Below are 20,447 nucleotides of genomic sequence, written 5' to 3' on the forward strand. Positions count from 1 at the left end.
GACTGAGGTACATGGGGCAGGCGATTCCTCCTGGTCTCTCAGGGAAATGATCGATGAACTCTTCTTCCTCTCTCCCCCTGCACTGCTCAGAAGCATAATAATTTCATATGGCTTCTCTCAAGACACCCCTGGAAGACCACGTAGTCAGCTTGTCACAAAGCCAGCTTTCTCATCTATGATGCACTTCCTTGTATTCACCTCCTTGCCCTCCCAGCTCACTCATTATTCACACTCACACCTGCTTCCCTGGGATTGCACTCTGCAATAAAGTGCTAGTACCCAAGCTTTCATTTTGTAATGGAACATAATCTGCATGCAGTAAGTTTTGACAAATGCCTACACCTATGTGACCCACCCTTGCATCCAGATCTAGAGCAATCATCAGCCCAGGAAGTTTCCTTAGGCCCCTCACCAGTCAATCCACTCTTCTCACATTCCTAGGCAACCACTGTTCTGATTTATTTCAGCAGCAAGCTTCACCTGTCCTAGAATATCATATAAATGGAATCGTGGAATCTAACACATACAGTTTTGCCTGGGGCATCTGTTTTTCAGGGAACCTGGGTGAGGTTCTAACTTGGTATATTTTGAGTTTTTCTCATAATTCTGGTCCATTGAAGTACATATACCATACATCACTTCCAGCGTAGGCCAAAATAATTACAAATACTGGTATTTAAAGTTCATGATCAAAATATTTTCATTTAGTGAGTGATATTCAAAGCAATGACCTGAGTGCATTATAGATCCTATTTTTTTATCTTCATAGTAAGTCTTTAGGATAGCTATTACCTTTGGCTTATAGACTAGGAAATTAAGGCTCCAGTTAGGCTGAGTAGTGACTTGAGATGACACAATGTAATAGAGGCAGGGTTGGGATTTGAGCCAGACTGCATCTGACTCCAAGTCTTATGCTCTTTCATAAAATACTCTACTTATAAGTTATCCGAAGAGAAACTCCTCAACTATTAGTAACCATGACTCTAAGGAAGTCCATAAGCAAACTTTGGCTCATAATGTATAAAGCTAAAGGTACAAGGAAATTTGCAAAAGGAGGACTTTCTCTGCACAAAGAAATGACTGCCTTATCTCCTAAGTACAGCTTTGAAAGGCTCTCTATTAGAGATCCACCCACTAGAAAGATTACTGGGTATCACAGAAGATGATTAATCACTTATTCCCACAGCAGGCAGGTTCCTGAAACACTACCCTGGAAGCAAGAGGGAATAAACAGTGAATAGGTGAAGCCTCACCTTGATTCATTTGGAAAAGTACACTATACCCTTTACTTAACTCATGTACCCATTCAAACATATTTGTGGGGCAACTACCATGTGCATACTCTGCTGCTCCCAATTCTGAGGTTATAGCAGCAAACAAGGCTGACTTTCTGAACAAATGATCAACTGATCTGTGTTAAACTTTTGCTTATGGTAATTTAAAATACATGCTGGTCACTTTTTTTGCCCATCAATACCTATTCCGTCAGAAATGGGAAGGGTATGTTGGCCAGGAAGTTTTCTGGTAACAGGACAGAGGTATTTTTTGACCATTTAGAGAGCACCTTGAAAATACATTAGCTTGGCAGGTGAGTGCAGTGGGATAACGTAATATTAGCAGTGCCCTTCTCCATAGACTGTGTGCAGGTCAGAAAGTAAACTGTCACCTATATATGATTACCGAGGCAGATAAGGCCTGGGAATGGTGTTTTTCTTTTTTCTCTTCTCTAAAACATGAAACTGGGACTACAGATTAAGTAAAGACCATGTGATACTCAGTATGCAATGGTTTGTAAATGTTTTAAATGTGGAGATCCCTTTCTTATAGAAGTGGTCCTTCTACGACAGGAAGGAAAAACTGACAGAATTAGAATATCACTACTTTGCAGCTCTTAACGAATTAATGGATCCATCACTGATTGCTAATATCCCAGAGTGACCATCTGATGCAATGGGGCTCCTAATGCCATTCACCTCCTTGCCCTCCCCCAGGCAAAACTGTATGTGTTAGATTCCATGATTCCATTTATGTGATATTCTAGGACAGGTGAAGCTTGCTGCTGAAATAAATCAGAACAGTGGTTGCCTAGGAATGTGAGAAGAGTGGATTGACTGGTGAGGGGCCTAAGGAAACTTCCTGGGCTGATGATTGCTCTAGATCTGGATGCAAGGGTGGGTCACATAGGTGTAGGCATTTGTCAAAACTTACTGCATGCAGATTATGTTCCACTACAAAATGAAAGCTTGGGTACTAGCACTTTATTGCAGAGTGCAATCCCGGGGAAGCAGGTGTGAGGGAACACACACCATCAATAAATTAGTCTTGAGGAAACAAAATTGAACCTGAATCTTAACAACTATCTCGATCCAACTACGAACAAGCATCAAACAGAACACTGAATGACAACATAGCAATGAAATTAGCAAAATCCAGGCTGTGAGAAACTCTGCAGGTCAAATAACCAATTTTCTTCAATGTCTAAATTGCAAGGGGAAATAACAAAGAGTTGGAGGGAAAACTTACAGATTAAAAGAGGCTTTATAGACATACCAACCAATCCCCAAAAGCTGATGTTATTTGGACCTTAATTCAAAAACAATCTTCATCCGAGCGCAGTGGCTCACGCCTGTAATCCCAGCACTTTGGGAAGCCAAGGTGGGTGGATCGTGAGGTCAGGAGATCAAGACCATCCTGGCCAACACGGTGAAACCCCGTCTCTACTAAAAATGCAAAAAAAAAAAAATAGCCAGGCGCAGTGGTGGGCTCCCAGCTGAGGCAGGAGAATGGCATGAACCCAGGAGGCGGAGGTTGCAGTGAGCCGGGATCGCACCACTGCACTCCAGCCTGGGTGACAGAGTGAGACTCCATCTCAAAAAAAGAAAAAAAAAAAACCTTCAGAAAATACAAAATTCCATGAGACATTTAGGTTAACATTGACTGGATTATTCTTTTTAAAAATTATTATTATACTTTAAGTTCTAGGGTACATGTGCACAACGTGCACGTTTGTTTCATAGGTATACACGTGCCATGTTGGCTTGCTGCACCCATTGACTCGTCATTTACATTAGGTATTTCTCCTAACGTTATCTCTCCCCCAGCCCCCACTCCCCGACAGGCCTCAGTGTGTGATGTTCCCCACCCTGTGCCCATGTGTTCTCATTGTTCAATTCCCACCTATGAGTGAGAACACGCGGTGTTTGGTTTTCTGTCTTTCTGATAGTTTGCTGAGAATGCTGGTTTCCAGCTCCATCTATGTCCCTGCAAAGGACATGAACTCATCCTTTTTCATGGCTGCATAGTCTTCCATGGTGTATATGTGCCACATTTTCTTAATCTAGTCTATCATTGATGGACATTTCGGTTGGTTCCAAGTCTTTGCTATTGTGTATAGTGCCACAGTAAACATACATGTGCATGTGTCTTTATAGTAGAATGATTTATAATCCTTTGGGTATATCCCCAGTAATGGGATGGCTGGGTCAAATGGTATTTCTAGTTCTAGATCCTCGAGGAATCACCACACTGTCTTCCACAATGGTTGAACTAGTTTACAGTCCCACCAACAGTGTAAGCGTGTTTCTATTTCTCCACATCCTCTCCAGCACGTGTTGTTTCCTGACTTTTAATGATCGCCATTCTAACTGGTGTGAGATGGTATCTCATTGTGGTTTTGATTTGCATTTCTCTGATGACCAGTGCTGATAAGCATTCTTTCATGTGTCTGTTGGCTGCATAAATGTCTTCTTTTGAGAAGTGTCTGTTCATATCCTTCACCCACTTTTTGATGGGGTTGTTTGTTTTATTCTTGTAAATTTCTTTAAGTTCTTTGTAGATTCTGGAAATTAGTCCTTTGTCAGATGGGCAGATTGCAAAATTTTTTTCCCATTCTGTAGGTTGCCTGTTCACTCTGATGGTAGTTTCTTTTGCTGTGCAGAAGCTCTTTAATTAGAAACTGGATTATTCTTAAATGTTAAAGGTATGATATTGTTTTTGTGGAAAAACAGTCCTTATCTTTTGAGGATACACACTGAAATATTTTCAGAAAAATAATATGATATCTGAGATGTGCTTCAAAATAATAAGGAGAGGAGAAATGGGGTACTGATATAGCACAGTCGGCCATGAGTTGATAATTGTTTAAACCTGTGTGCTGGATACAGGAACGATAATCATACATTTTGCCCTTGTTTATGTTTGTATTTTCTCATAACACAAAGTTAAAATCAACAAACAGAAAAGCAAAAAACTTTTTTTGCTGTTTTGTTTTTTTTTTTAGACAGGATCACTCTGTCACCCAGGCTGGAGTGCAGTGGCTCAATCATGGCTCACTACAGCCTTGACCTACTGGGTTCAACTGATCCTCCCATCTCAGGCTCCTGAGTAGCCGGGACTACAGGCATGCACCACCACACCCAGCTAATTTTTTATTTTTATTTTTATTTTTTGTAGAGTCAATGTCTCGCAGTGTTGCCCAGGCTGATCTTGAACTCCTGGGCTCAAGCCATCTGTCCACCTTCTCTTCCCAAAGTGCTGGGATTACAGATGTGAGTCACTGTGCCTGGCTAGAAGTCTTTTAAAAAATAAAACCTTAATGAGAATCCCAGTCTTCTGGGCAAAGCAAAAGTTAGAAAGCCAGAACATGCTTATTTGTCCCCATCTCTCTCCCCCAGAGGTCCCGCTATGGTTTCTAAGGCACTGGTGAGATGGAAAGAGCATGGGCTTTGGAGCCAATGAGAAGTGGAGGTACCTCTGGGTCTGCAATTTGACATGTCACTTTGGTTCTCTGAGCTCAACTTTCCCATCTCTGGAAAGAAGCTAATAAAGCTAAGAAATACTTCACCAAGAAGCACTTGTGACTTATTAAGAGAAGTAGCATCTGAGTGGTAAATAACCGGCATTATTTGGACCCAAATCCATCTGCCTCTTAAAATCCACGCTCACAACTACTACACCACACAGTCTTCTAGAGTGGCACCTGACTGTTTGTGAATTGGCTATGGAGATTCACAGCCAGTAGAGACCTAGGTTCAAAAAAAGTTGTTTCACTCATTGAAGGCAGTGAAACCTGTGGCCCCCCAAATCAAGCTTCCCATGTTTCAATCCTAGCTCTCCCATTACCAGCTACATGACTGAGCAAGTCACTTGACCTTGTCAAGCCTCCATTTTTAATTCTATAACATGGATTAATAAAAGAATGTGCCTAGGTTTTACTGTGAGAAATAAGTGACACAATCACAACTATGGTGTCTCAGCTCTTCTCAATCCCAGTATATACCTCCCATCTCCAGAAGAAGAGTATGACTAGTCTGTCCAAGCACCACATTCTCCTGATCATGACTGGTTTAGGTGTGGGTACAGAATCCATGCTAGGTAAATGGGATCCCAGCAGAGGACCTTCTGCTGCAAATACTAAAAAGGAGGGTGCTGTTTCCTTTTGGACACTGAAGAAATAGGAGTCAGTCAGGAACTATTAGGCACCGACCAATGTGGAAAAAAGCAGAACCAAGGGATATACTCACCTGGGCCTGAAGCTACCCTGAGAAGTTTTAGTCACACCAGCAAATAAATTCTCCTGTTGGTGTAAGCCATTCTGAACTGATTAACAGAGTTTTGGACAAAGAGCACATGTGCAATAAATGTTAGCTATCACTTGAAACATGACTAACAGATCAAATTTTTCCTGCTACCTTTTATTCTGTTGCTTTGCTGGGATTATTTCTTTTTATTTAAAGTTTTATTTTTTTAAATTACAGGTCATTTCAGATATATGCAAAAGCAGAGAAAAAAGTATCACGAACCCTCATGAACTCCAACAATTATCAATTCATGAATAGTCTTGTTTGAACTACGTCCCTCCCACTTATTTCCTTTTTCCCTTTTCATTTATATTTTTCAGGTCCTTTTATGGTGTTTTATTGTGTAGCAGACACTGTTGTGGCCTACCCATCACTCATTTCCCCATTATTCCACCCAGTGATGTTTATTTCTTAAGCTCTCTCATGCGGCCAGAGATATGGACCTGTTTGTATTCAAATCCTAGAGATGGACCTGTTTGGCCTAGGGGTAATTTCATTTCCCTGGTCAGTAACAGGGTCAGGAATGCAATAAATATTGGGTGTTGAAACTTGAAAGGGACACTACTGGGGAAGGGAGATACTTATGGACAATTTTCTGCTCTTAAGGAGCAGCCACAAAAAAATTGTCTCTCTTTTTCCTTTGACTGCTATCCCATCTGAACGTGATGCTCAGAACTGGAGCAGCTATATTCAGGCTATATTCAGGCTGGAGCAGCCTGAAGATGAAGCTATTACCAAAGATGACAGAGGATAGGGGGAAGGAAGCTGAGACCTTAATATTATTAAGCAACTGAATCAAGCAAGCCGAGGGACTGCTCCACCTCTGGACTTGCTGTTCTGAGAATTAAAAATCTGCTTCATTGTGTAAATCTGTTTGAGTCCAGGTATCTGTTAATTGCTGCTGAAAATAACCAACTTTGCCGTCAATACAGACCTATGACCTGTATAGTCTGAGTTTCAAAATCTGAGTACGGAATCGTATTGGGATGATGTAACAAAGATACCCTAAAATACAGTGACTTCAACCAGATAGAAGTTGATTTCTTTCTTATGTTAAGAGTTTTCAGAGGTGTTCCTGGACAGATTAAGGCAGCTCTACCATCATCAGGGCACAGTTTCATCTGCCATCCTTAGCATCCAGCTTCTCATCTCAGTCAGCTGTTCCAACTCCTACCAACACATACATGCAGACACCCAATCCCTTTAAAAAGAAAACCTATAAATTAATCTCACACATCTCACTTAGTGACATGGCTGCAACCAATTGCAAGGGAGGCTCAGGGATGTAGTTGTTATTCTGGGTGGCCATTTGCCAGTTCTATTACTACAAGGAAAAGGTAGAAATAAATACTGGAACATAGCTGCAATGGTCATAAGGAGTCATCAGAATGCAGCATAGGAAGTCTCAGCTAGAGAAGAAGCAGAGAGGGTTAATTTGATTTAGTTCAACTGACTCTTTAATTAAAACAACTCAGAAATGTAAGTAAAATTTCAAAGAAATGTTCTTAAGTGCCTCCCCACACGATTTAGCAGAACTTGTTTACTTAGATATAGGTAAAAGTACACATCCCTTTCATCTTTTCTTTTTAGGTGAATCCCAGAAGGATCTCAGCAATCAGCAGTACCTTGTTGGCCCAGTTTATTACCTTGTGTATGTGAAATAACTGAACTTCACTGATTTTCCTTGATTTCAAATCTCTTTTCCTCAGTTAAACTGCATGACAATGGTTTAATTATACTTTGCTCACTGGTCACCAGAATCCCACAGCAAGCCCCTACTCCACAAGATTGTTACTAATCACAGTAATTCAATTCATGGAAAAATAAAGACAGACAAATAGAGAAAAATGATAGAGCTAAGAGCACAGCATTCTACAGCCCAGCTGAAATGGCTGTTGATAAAGGTTTTGTATAATTAAGATACAAGCGAGACTTTGATTTAGCAGCGGCAGGTTTTAAATGATGCATGAGAAGCCACCAAAGCAAATCCCTTTCTCTATGGTCCCCTCAGGGTCAAGTACCTTGTTTCAATTATAATTTCACCAAATTGCTGTGTTGCAGTGAATGTTTCAGATTAACAGCAGTATAGCACAGTTCTCTGTGGGACATAATCAGAAAATCTAGTTCAGAGGTTTGTTGAAATATACCCCAAGACACCCAGCTGCAAAACACATTAGAGACTCCAAGATGATGGGAATATTTCGGATCGGTATTCTCCAAAGAGATTACTTTTGCAGAAAACAAGTTTATTATTTATGGTGGCAAATAAGATTTCTCAGTGCAGCCAGAGGTTTCTTGCAATTACATTGAGAAGTCACCACGGTGCAGTCCATTATGGAAATCATATTTACATTAATAGGGAAAGCTTTTGTTTTGCCAAGATGTGTATTTCTTTCTAAAGCATACTCATGATGAGTTTGGAAGGAGATACTTAAATGTTTGGTTTGTCTTTTCATTCCAAATGACTCTATTCCTTGGAGAAGCACTTTGTATAGTAAAACACCATTTTGCGAGTGCTTCAAATTACCAGTCTAGTTGTTTTTTTTTTTTTTTAATTTAATGCTTTATTTGAGAAGAAATAATTTCAATTCTAGGTGGTCTTTGGTATGTCCAAAGAACAAAGAGAAGGTTGAGGGTTTTATTTAAAAAGAAGAATGTTACTTGCAGTCTTAAGAGAAAGTTCATTGGTATTAGTAAAGCTCTGGGAAGCTGGGAAGCTCCAATTGGTGGGCAATGGCCACAGGTAAATTAGTCCTAGAGTTGCAACAAGTTATCTCAGCAGCTGTAGACAAAACTGGTCTCAGGCTACAGCAAGCAGTTTGAGTAGCCAGGCTCAAAGAGAACTACATTCCTGGGGCAATGTTATATGTCCCAAGTACTTTTTCCCCCTAGCTTTTTGACTCTGTTTCAATTGGGCATGACAAGAATGACCCAATTCATATAATCAATTTGCACAATTATAATAAGAGAATCAACATTTTATGTAAGCACTTAGGCTAAATAAGAAGTAGTAAAACCATTCCACACGGCAAGCAGGCTTGAAACAACAGAATTTAGTCGAATAATGATTACCTGCATCAGCAATGCTGTCCATCTAGGTAGTTTCCCAAGTGATTTTTGCCAACACTCTAATTCCGCACGCAGTAAACACAAACTGTAAATGTTAAGAAATTGCCCATGGCATAATAGCCATCTTCCCAACTTCTCATATCTTAAGGCTACTTCTTTTTCTAATCATTTGAAGTCACAGAGAAGGTAAGATTCTCTCAAGGGGTTTGGTGAGTTTTTTTTTTTTTTTCAAAGCTTTTTAGATAATATCTTTGTAATCAAATAGACTGGGCTAAGTCTCAGCCTCATTCCTTGTCAACTGGATCACTTCAGAAAAGTGTTTTAACTTCTCCAAATGCTAGCTTCTTCCACTATAATATGAGGATAGTTAACACTGACCATGAAGGGTGATCATAAGGATTAATGAGATAAGGTGTGTAAAGCTAGCCTCACTCATGGCAATGGTCACTGCTCAGCAAGAGAATGCAGCCCTTATCACTATATTGCTGAGATTTTTATTAACTAATCTTTTGCCCTATTAATTTCACGACCTCTTGTTAGATAGGTAAGTGTCAGAAGAAGATCCTATAATGTCAATGTGTGTCCTATAAAGGTTAGTTAGGACTCCAAGATATCTCAAACTTAATTGTTCATATCCCCATTTAATGATTCTTTCCTTTTTTTCCCCCAAAATAAATGTCTCTTTTCTAAGCTCTAAGTGAAGAGCATGTGACCATTCCTCAATGAGCTCCTTTATATGTTTTGGATTGTTTGGTTGAGAACCAGCTTGAGTACTTTTTAGAAAAATTGTGGGGATTTCACCATCCACTCTCTTCTCTCTTCTGACTCAGAATATGGAATTTGTTCAGTGTGCTTTAAAAAAATCCACATTTCTGTTTCAGGTAAAGAAAAACATCTGTGTTGAGCAGAAGTGTTTCTCCACTTCCAATAGTCTCAGGTACTAAGGTCTCAACTGACTCCAAAGAGTTATTGCTTCTCTGCAGATTCCTTTGGGGGCTCTATTTATTCTACTTTCTCCCCTCACTGGTAAAATTTGTCTTTTTTTTTTTTTTTTTTTTTTTTTTTTTTTTTTTTTTTTAAAGAGAACTTGCTTTTACTTGCAAAGATTCTTTGAGCCTCTTTGACAGCTAGAAATGATCCTTCCATGGAGAGTCTTCCACTGGCTTCCAAAGGACTGAAGCTTAAAGTTGGGAATTTCTTTTTCAGGTTCATTACCAGAATTTCTAGAGTAACTTCACTTCCAAAGACAGAAAGATCAAGGATAGCATTTACAGAGCTGAAGATCTTGTCACTAAAATGAGAGACTGTGAGTTCAGCATGTCTTCCTTGTTAGCTGGTGTTTCTTTTGTCTGATGACATTTTCTGCAACTTTTTTTTTCTTTGTATATTACAGATGCAACTCCCTTGGATTCTTGTTGGATATATCACATCTTCAACATCTCCACCCTCATTCTTAATATCTCGGAAGGGCCTCTTCACTAATACAGCCAATAATTGATCACTAAAAAGGCCAACCAGAAGACCAGCCAATTACAACTGTTCTTTCAAAGCTTTGGATTCCTTGACATTCAAAACTGATGTCCTTCTGATGTTTCCATTTCTGGCCAATGCACCAAAATGTTACAGTTTTGCCAATGCACCACAGTGTAGCAGTCTCTCGTAGCCAGCAGCCTGAGATGTCACCCAGAAGTTCTCTGTCTCACTATCAAGAAAGTTAAGGAGCGTGGATACCAAGCGTGAGGTTGGAGTGAAAGTTTACTAAGTGAAAGAAGAAAGATCTCCGCTGCAGAGAGGTGACCTGGAAGAGGGTTGCCACCAGTCTGGTGTTAAGAGGACATCCCAGGGGACTTGCCATGGGTCAAATGTTCAGGTATTACCATACTGGGCATATTGGGAGTAGAAAGCTCCAAAGGACCAGAAGTTTTATCCATACCAATGGCTGTAGTAGTATGTCCAAGCCTTCAAGTGAGTCTTTCTTTTTTTTTTTTTTACTTGGGGGGTGGAATCTTATTTTTGACTAATTCCCTCTGGGCATTATTTCTAAAGAAGAGAAATTTAAGATCTAACTTCCATATAGAGGTGTTATGCTCATTAATCCCACTCCTTATGACTGCAAATTGAAGAGAAACGATATTCCCCAAAGGAATGAAAGTTGGAGGAAAACCTTTAACCCTTCTCTCCAGGAGTAATTTATCTGACAAGGATGGCAGAAGACCAATTATTGACCTCTGCTTTCTTTGGCCTTCTCTCTTCCTATACTCCATACCTGCAGCAAGCATGTATATATTCTTGGGCTTGATAAGGGTGAGGTCAGGTACAATCTTCTATCCAACTGGTGGCTCTGTCCACTCTACCAAGTCAACTCTTCCCAAGTTTAGACTCCAAAGTCCAGTTACAGGGTTACAATATAATAAAGTACATTTCGACTTCCAGTCTAAACTACATTCTACAATTTGGCTTCATTGGCAACGCAGCACATATCTGAATCTCCATCTCACTCCTCATTCTGAACTTGGAGATTTGATTATCTCCCATAAACCCCATACCTGATATAGTGTTCATATAGCCATCTTGCATTTGACCCTAATTTGCCTCTCCAGCCATATCGATCTCTCTTTTAATCATTCGAGTATATATACTTTTATTTCCCCAACATCCTTAGGTTTTTCTGTCCACTGAAGATGTAACTGGTGGCTTATAATTCATCCATGTGGGCATTCACAGTGTTTTTAAATAATGAGTTTAATACAACTAATATAATTTATGAAAATCTGTCATTGCTGAACATGATATAAAAATTTAGGTGAAAAGCAAAGTAGCTTTGGGCAAGGGGTTGACAAAGCGACCCTACACAAGGTTTAGTCAATAAGGAGAAAACCCAGTAAATACAACAGGAGAAGGCTGCTTCTACTAGTCCCACTTCTAACAAATGTTATTGGTCTTTCAAGGGTTTGCTCTTAGGCTGCCGAAACTTCTCCCATCCAAGCCTTCTCCTATCCTGCCACATAACTTCTCTTCTCCCTCTTTTCCAACCTTTCCTACACAATTCAAACATTAGAGATGCCCTACGGTCATCCAAGTTCTCTTCTAAACTGCCAATGCCCAAAGGTTGGTAAAGTCCATCAGTGATCTATGCAATAGTCTGAATGACTTGCTCTCCTCTGTTTTCTCATCTTCAGCCTGGTCTTAGCTTATGTATTGCTACAGAATCTTGAATACATGTGACAGAAACCTGTTCTAGCAAACCAAAGTTAATAAGAAAGAAAGGAAGAAAGAAAGGTATTGGAAAGGCTTTAGATAGCTCCCAGAATTAAAGGCAGAGTGAACAATACAATTCTGGTAGAGTAGGAACCAGAGTATATCTGGGGAAACTCAGCAGCATGAAGTTAGAAATGGTCATTCCAAAACTACCATCTGAGGACCCTGAGTCAAGTTCCTGAGTAACGCTGCTCAGTTCCTGCAGTGGTTCTCGTTGTTCTAGTGTATGTTCAGTGGGGAATTGGGGATGGTTCTGTGACTAATAGTTTATTAAAATCTCCAGCCCCAAAGAAGGAAAGTCAGGGAAATAGTGGAATTCCTGGTACTTAATCTATGAGCACTTCTGTCCCCAAAGCTACAAGTCTAAACACTACATATATGATTACAACAGGAAATGTTGAACACTGCAAAAACCAAAGAATTACAATTAGAAGATATGTTCTAATACCCTGATTGCTTTAAACACTGGAACATTGCTGCCGATCTCGTGTGCTATTATTCATCCATTCAGTCACCATTTAGGTATATTAAGCACATGCCACATGAGGGGCAAGAGTGAACAAGAGAGACAGAGTTCCTGCCTTCACAGAGACTACTGTCTGGTGTGGAAGAGGGACTGTTTAACAACCACTTAAACCAGGGATAAAATGCTATGAAAGGGGAAAGAGAGGATGGTAGGAAAGCCTATAGATGGAGCAATTCATGTGGTCCAGGAATTCTAAACGCTTTGGGAAGAAGTGGCTTTTAAGCTTAGACCGAAAGAATGTGTTTGAGAGAAAAAGAAAATGTCTTGCTGTTGGTTTCTAAATTACACAATACACAGCAACGTGACATCGAGTGTACGCCCTTACCTCTTAGAGCCACAGTTCTTAATATATAAAACAGGGCCAGGTTATTACTTACCTCATTAGTGCTGTTGTGAGGATCAGAGTCTGAGGTGTCATAAGCTAATTTCCTGACCTGTGCTTATATTTTTTCTTTGCTCGTGATAGGGGTGGTTACTGAATAAGACTCAATTATATAATGATCATTTGTTACCTATCACGACTTTTTTGGTTATAGATGAATGAACCCCGGTATGAAAATCCCTGAGCAAAAAAGGAAAGTTTAGAGAGGCTATTTTGATATTTCACATAACAGTTAGGCAGTAAGAATGTCAGGGAGGAAGCAGGGTCTTGGAAAGGATGTAGTCAGGGGCTCAAATGCAGCCAAGACATTTAACTCTTTCTGCCTGTCAACTTCAATTTCTGGCTCACTGACTTCTCCTATAAGGAGGAACACTTGGCCACGGCAACTCTCAAGCTTCACCTTTCACAACTTCAGTCCCTGGAGAAAGAAAATCTCAACCTTTAGTGCCCCACATTCAAGAATCTGATCCCAGAGAAGGGCTTCAGTTGACCTTGTTGGAGTCAGGTACTCGCCTCTGGATAAACTAGCAGTCAGCAGAAAACAGGGTACTAGAGTATAAAACAGTGGCTCCTACAGCAACCAGGGAAACAGGGCTTAACAGAGACATTCTCAAAAGAAGGAGACACAGGCAGAGCCAAGCAGAAAATCTCATAAATGTGGACTAGATCTTTTTTTTGTTCAACGCAAGTTCCTTCTTTAAAATGATGCAAAAGCTTCAACTAATTGAATAAACAAAGCACACAAATTCTTTTTTTTTTTTTTTTTTTTTTTTTTGAGACGGAGTCTCGCTCTGTCGCCCAGGCTGGAGTGCAGTGGCCGGATCTCAGCTCACTGCAAGCTCCGCCTCCCGGGTTCACGCCATTCTCCTGCCTCAGCCTCCCAAGTGGCTGGGATTACAGGCACCCGCCACCTCGCCCGGTTAGTTTTTTTGTATTTTTTAGTAGAGACGGGGTTTCACCGTGTTCGCCAGGATGGTCTTGATCTCCTGACCTCGTGATCCGCCCGTCTCGGCCTCCCAAAGTGCTGGGATTACAGGCTTGAGCCACCACGCCCGGCCACAAATTCTTTTAAAAGCTGAAATTCCGTTTGGGGACAAAAATCATCAGCTGGGTTTCAGAAATCACTGAGCACACATTCATTAGCTTTGCTCATGCAAAAGTTTTCCTGCAGACCTGTAGTTCAATGCCCCATTCTAATTAGACACTAGGTTTCTTTAAGGGGTAGGGAGTAGGGTGGGGGTAAAAGCTGTAATGTGATAGAGTATTTTAAAAATAACCCTAAAAAGGCATTGTTGCTGAGAGCTTCTCTGTGGCCCTAAGAATATCACAGAACTTAGCAAACTAAGTTGGGAATTATGAGCCATGCCCTGGAGACCTCTGAAGTGTGTCTGCTCCCACACTTAATGAACAAAACCACACTCCCACAGGTGACTGTTCTGTGAAGATGTCTAACAAGAAATGAGAAGGAGGAGAAAAAGGGGGAGGAGGAAGAAAAGAGAGAGAGGGATTGGGGGAAAAAAACGAAGGAGACAGGAAAATGACAGCAGTCTAACCTGGGCAATGCTGTAACATCTTCCTTAAAAGAGCATGTTTCATGTGAACATTTCAAACAGTGGAGATTTTTCTAGAAGCTTACTGATGCCAATTTCCTTTTAACTGAAGAATCAAATCTTTAACCAACAGTTCCTAAAATATATTAGAGGGGGCAGGAAGTACATCCTTCGTCCAGGGATTGTCAAAGTGTGGGGCTTGTGCCACTGCCTGAAATGGCCTCAGATGATCCCCATAGGGGTGCCTAAATAACATGGCAACCCAGGGTAAACAGTTACTCTTTTTTGGTTCGCTTTTAATCCCTCTGAATTAATATGTGATAGTGTTTTGCACTTCTACATATTTAGTACTTCTCTAAAGCCAACTCTATCCCCTGTTGTACAGAAACAGCAGCAGATGCTCGGCTAGGCAGGAGGACCTAGAAAGAACTGAATAACACGGTGTGTTTCATTGCACTGAATATCCCAATAATGTTCAGTTTCAGGCTAGGAATATCGGTCTTCCTTTGAGAGTAGGCATGTAAAGCTGCTTCCTAAAAATTTTTTTGTAGTTCAAAAAAGGCAGTACATTGAAAGAAAAATATCAACAGTGGTAGTACCAGATGTTCCAAAAGTACTCTCTTAGTTACTAAGTATGTATGTTTCTAGGTCCATGGGTCAAAAGGAAGACTCCATGTTGCCAACCCATGTCAGTGCGAGAATAACAGTCAAATATTTCAGGTGAGAAGACTGCCTGTGGCTTCTAAGGCCTTTGCCAGAGCGTCTTGGCTTTTAAAATAAATCTAAAGAGCTGCTTCTTTCCTCCAGTCCAAGATTGTATTTTCCCTTATGAAGTGCTTACACTGATGATAATAAAGATTATAATGATTTAGAATCCCATAGAGGTTTCCTCTGAAAATCTTTAGTCTAAGAAGATATTTTGGAGTCTGTGATAGAAAGTATGCCAAGGTTCAGGATTTCACTAATGAAAAGCTTAAAATGGATTGTAGAACTGCCTCACCTCATATTAATGATGAAACACTGGAAAATATGGGACCATATTGGGAAATGGTCACCAAAGGGACATTTCCCTACAATTCATGCTGGGAAACTTCATGAGGAGAAGACACAGAAAACCTGGAAACTGCTGGTGGAAAAACAGTTATGGATCTCTTTGCCAACTTCTAAAAATAAAAAGCAATAAACGTTAACCAACTGTGGACCCTTACAGTTATTTTTAAAATCAACAGAAATAAAATAGAAGACTTAATTTCCATTATGATGACCTTATCAAAAGCCCCAAATTATTTTATTTGAAAGAAAATGTCACTTAAAAATAAAAACCAGTTACATTCAACAAATACATAATGAAACCAGAACCCTGCTCACTGAGGTTTTTGTCGGTTCAGCTTGCCGATTTGGTTCTCCTTGAAATAAAATACACCTTAGCTTTCTTTTCCCTTTAAACAAAAAATCTTGGCAACTGCATTCTCCTGTGTCTTTGGTTTACTTCTTTATTTGAATTTCTCTTCTTTTTTATGCACAGTTCTTTAAAACCATTACCTCAAAGCCTTTTGAGCAAGGGGTAAGATGTTTTGAGCAAGGGATGGGAAGTTAAAATAATCTTAGTGCATTTATTTAGGAGATTACAAATACAAGGAGTGAAGAGCAACAGAAGAATGATTTAACAGTTCAAGACAAAGAAGAAGTGGTCATAAGCTCTGTAAGATTGACTGCCTAGTCAGATTCCCACAGGGGCTGGATGGGGAAGGTGGAGGCCTGGTTATAAGACACAATGCATTCTAGAATTCTACCAGGTGCTATTATATATTTGTACCAGGTACTATTGTTACAAGATCTTTGGGGTGTCAATTTTCTGGCAGGAAACCTCTGTGGCCAATGGTGCCTTTGCTTGAGTTCTTGTCCTGTGTCCAGGAAGACTGAGGTATACAGACAAGAGGAGGGTAAGCAAGATGAAGAGGAGCTCTATTAAGTGTTAGAACAGCTCAGAGGAGACCCACAGTGATTAGCTCCTATCTGTAGGCAGGTCATCACATCAGGTGTTCAGCTTGCAGTGGAGAGGAGTCCCTGGAGAGAGTTACTATTTTCTACAGCTGGTATTCCTGACTCTCTGCAGGTCCCTGAAGCTCTTAGCAGAGAGGATAGCTCGTCTCTGCTGCTGATTGTCCAGTCATCTCCAGCTATCAGCAGAGAGGATAACTCCTCTCTGCAGCTGGTCGTCTCATTGTCTCTCCATCCTGTCTGTCCTCTGCCCTGCTCTGGCTGAGCCTGAGGCTTTTATGGGCCTCAGAGGAGGGAAGTATGTGCTGATTCATCCATGGGCAGCCATGGCCAGGTCCAGGAAAAAGCACCATGAGTTCCTCCTCCAGTAGGCAGGACTGGCAGCTTGGTTCCCAGGCTTCAGGTCTGCCCCGGCCTGAAGGTGGGGCTTCTCTGGGGACCCCCCAACCTTCTCCCCAGGAACCTGTCTGCCTGCCATGACCATCCATGGCACCCAGGTTGCTGGCACCAAGGGGCACCTGCAGGCCAGTTCCCAACTGTCCTCAACCCCCCTCAGCTTCCCCTCCCATGCTCCTCTATGCCCAAAGCCCTGAGGGGGCCAGGGCAGCAGGGGGCTAGCATGTCAGCACTGCCCTGAGGGTGCACACACCTGGTTGGGCTGTGACAGTGCCTAGGCTTGGCCCCAACTCCACTCAGAGATTGGAGTGGGTGCCAGGAGTGCGGGAAGGCAAGGCAGCTAGAACAGGCACCTCAGAGCCTGCAAGGGCAAGTAGGGCCTTTGAGGCCCCCCTAAGAGTGCAGGGATGCCTGGATCTACAGCCGCAGTTTGAACAGCTGCAGCTGCACCAGGGTGGGGGGCTCCTGCCTGCTTTGTGAAGCAGGAGGCCCAGATCTGCAGCCAGGACTTCGGCGGCTACAGCCTCACTCAGGAGAACAGGGCTCCTGCCTACTCTCAGCTCCCAGAAGCACAGAGGTGCCTGGGTTGCAGCCACAGCTTGGGCAGCTGCAGTTGCAACTGGGGAGCTCCCACCCCACCAACTCGGAAGGGGTAGGGCTCCCACTTGTCCCTGGTTCCTGCTGGCTCCATGGAGCATGGCACCTGGCCCAGCCTCCTCACAGCCTGGGGTTGGGGCTCCAGGTCCTTGCTGGGCCTGGGCCAGCATACAGGGCAGGGGCAATGTTGCTGCAAGCTCCCCCTGTGGCCCTGGTGCTCAGGGTGACCCAGAGCTCCGCCTCATCTGGTGCAACCCAGCCTAGCTCCATCGTGGTGGCTCCCAGGATAGCAGGCTGCAGGTGTGGGGCTGTCCACCTCCCTGTGCCCTCCCTGCAGCGGCCAGTGTGATGGCAGCAGCCACATGAGACAACCCACCGCTGCCATCGCTATTATGTATTTAGCATCTCTGTAACACCAATACATGCAGATATATGTATTCTAGAATACAATAATTACAGATGATTCTAGGTTGAGATACAATGCATTCTAGAATACAATGCGTAGTGGTAGTGCACATACACACACATTGGCTACACGGGGCAGTTCAATAGAGCAATTGCATGTAGTTGCCATGCTGGGCATAAAGAGTCTTGCTCTGAATTTTTCCCAAGTTGGCTGGAAATCTGGTTATTGTTGCTTTTGATACAAAACATCAGGTTTCTAACTGTTGCCAACTAATTAGAAACATTTATTTTTATTATTTTCCGTAAGTTATTGGGGTAAAGGTGGTATTTGGTTACATGAGTAAGTTCTTTAGTGATCTGTGAGATTTTGATGCATCCATCAACCAAGCAGTATACACTATACCAAATTTGTGGTCTTTTATCCCTCGCCCCTCTCCCACTCTTCCCCGCAAGTCCCCAAAGTCCATTGTATCATTCTTATGCCTTTCCATCCTTATAGCTTAACTCCCCAAAACATTTTTATAAAACACTATATGGACAAAAGAAAACATATTCATAAGTTCGATTTGGCCTATATCCATGCTGGTTTGAATCTCTGTCAGGTAACTAAGCCATTAAGTCTTGGGAACTGAATCTATAACTTCACTCTGGAGTGAGCAGAAGGGGATTTACATTGAATCTTGGAAAGAAAAGGGGGGCAAATGTGTATAAGGAGAAGGGAGAGACAGTGGCAAACATACTACATGGGGAGGAAAGCACAAAAGAAGCTCCGAAGCAGGAAGGCTCAAGGAATGTTGAACAAACACTGAAGAGATTAGTTTGGTTAGAAGAGAAAACCCACATACTGATGTGAGGCAAAGTAGCAAATGTTAAGAAGCAATGTTTGCTCATTTCTGCTTGTCAGAATAATTTCTCAAAGCCTCTGACTCTGTGAAGATATGCAACTCACCAGAAAGATACTTTGAAAAGACAAAACAGGATCGATAAAAGACAAAACATGTCCCTGCCCCCAAGGTCTCTTGTTTCAGCCACTATATTCCTTAAAAGATAAATGACCCTAGACCTTGTCCTTCTCTATACTTAAGATTACGTCTGACAGGGTCAGTGATTGTGCCTCTGTAATCTATAACCAGATGTACTCTTATACCCAAACCTTGATGTGATTCTGCTTTAACGTGATTTCTGAACAAATCTGACGTGATTTTGCATGTACTGAATCTCCACCACCTGTACTTGAACACACTGGGCTGAAATACTGTGCTGGAGCAGTCTCATAGAACCTCTTTAAATGGCTAATCCCAGGCTATAGGCCTGAGTCTATAGTCACCAGTAAGGCTTCTGAATAAAACTAACTTTAAATCTTTAACAGCTTTTTTTTTTTTCCTTTAGATGACACTGAGAAAGTCAGAGATAAGGCGTGTAAAGCAAATGAAGGATCAGATAGATAAGGATCTTAAATATTAAGCTAAGAAATTTGAATTTTATTTCATAGGCAAGGAAGATTTGGGGGTCTAGAGATTGGGTTTTCCAACAGAACTAACCCAGTCTATCTGGAAGAGAAAGAGACTACAGGAGAAGAGACTGGTCAGGAGACTCCACTATCTCAGAACTAGTGGAGGCAAGAAGAATTGAAAGCTAGTGAATGAGACAGATCTATGGCAGTGGATAAATCCACAGGACTCATAATCTGTTTCCTTTTAGAAGATGTCAAAAGATCACTCTTCTGTTTGGGGCCTTTGGTATTTGCAGGCATCCTAGTGCAAATATCCAGGAAGACATTTGGAACCTGAATTTAGGAAGCTGTCCAGGGATGCTGAGGCAGTTGGAGTGCTAGCCACATGAGGATGGCCCACAGACAAAGGGAGAGGATTCACGGAGAGAGGAAGTATGAACCTGGGAAGATGAATACCCAATATCTATGTTTCTTACAGCTTACCTCAAAAACCTTGCTAAATTGAGAAATCACTACCCTTGAATTTGTGATTAAGTGATCTCAAATAAAAATGCATTCTGTTTTATTTGTATTATTGTATGTATCACCTAATTTAAATGTGCCCATTGTAAAATTTCATCTCTTCCACCAGATTATGTTTTAAGAGGAAAAAGGAAAGAAAGAAAGAAGAAAGAAAGAAAGAAAGAAAGAAAGAAAGAAAGAAAGAAAGAAAGAAAGAAAGAAAGAAAGAGAAAGAAAAAAAGAAAGAGAGAAAAAGGAGCTTTGGAGTAGATATTGCCTTATCAAGAGTGGTTAAAATGGAGCCCTGCTAAGGATCTGAGAATTACCTGAAGGCTCCTTCCAGTCCTATGAGTAAATAACACCAGAGCTTTTGTCCAAAAATTCATTTTATAGCCAGAGAAATTAAAGGCCCTTCAATTCAAAATTCACCTGACAGCTATCAGTTGCTTTACCATGCAACCAGAGCTTGGCTCTCTGAAGGCTTCACATCATGTTAGAAAGATGGCACTAATTAAAAATGTACCCACCTCAGAGTCCAGAAATTAACTTCTATGGTCAACTGATTTTCTTCAAAGGTGCCAAGCCAATTCATAAGGAAAGCATAGTCTTTTCAACAAATCATGCTGAGACAACTGGATAGCCACATGACAAATAATAAAATTGGACCCCTACTTCATATCATATAGAAAAAACAACTAAAAGCATACCATAGACATAGCTATAAAAGTTT

At 41.3% G+C, this 20,447-nt stretch overlaps 1 pseudogene; it reads right to left on the reverse strand.

Annotated features, from left to right (window-relative positions):
* Positions 1 to 9,145: 9,145 nt before the first annotated feature.
* LOC104657844 overlaps positions 9,146 to 20,447 on the reverse strand; it is a 54,855-nt pseudogene continuing 43,553 nt past the window's right edge.

The sequence above is a fragment of the Rhinopithecus roxellana genome, chromosome 1, assembly GCF_007565055.1.
Source record: "Rhinopithecus roxellana isolate Shanxi Qingling chromosome 1, ASM756505v1, whole genome shotgun sequence".
In the NCBI taxonomy this organism is placed as follows: domain Eukaryota; kingdom Metazoa; phylum Chordata; class Mammalia; order Primates; family Cercopithecidae; genus Rhinopithecus; species Rhinopithecus roxellana.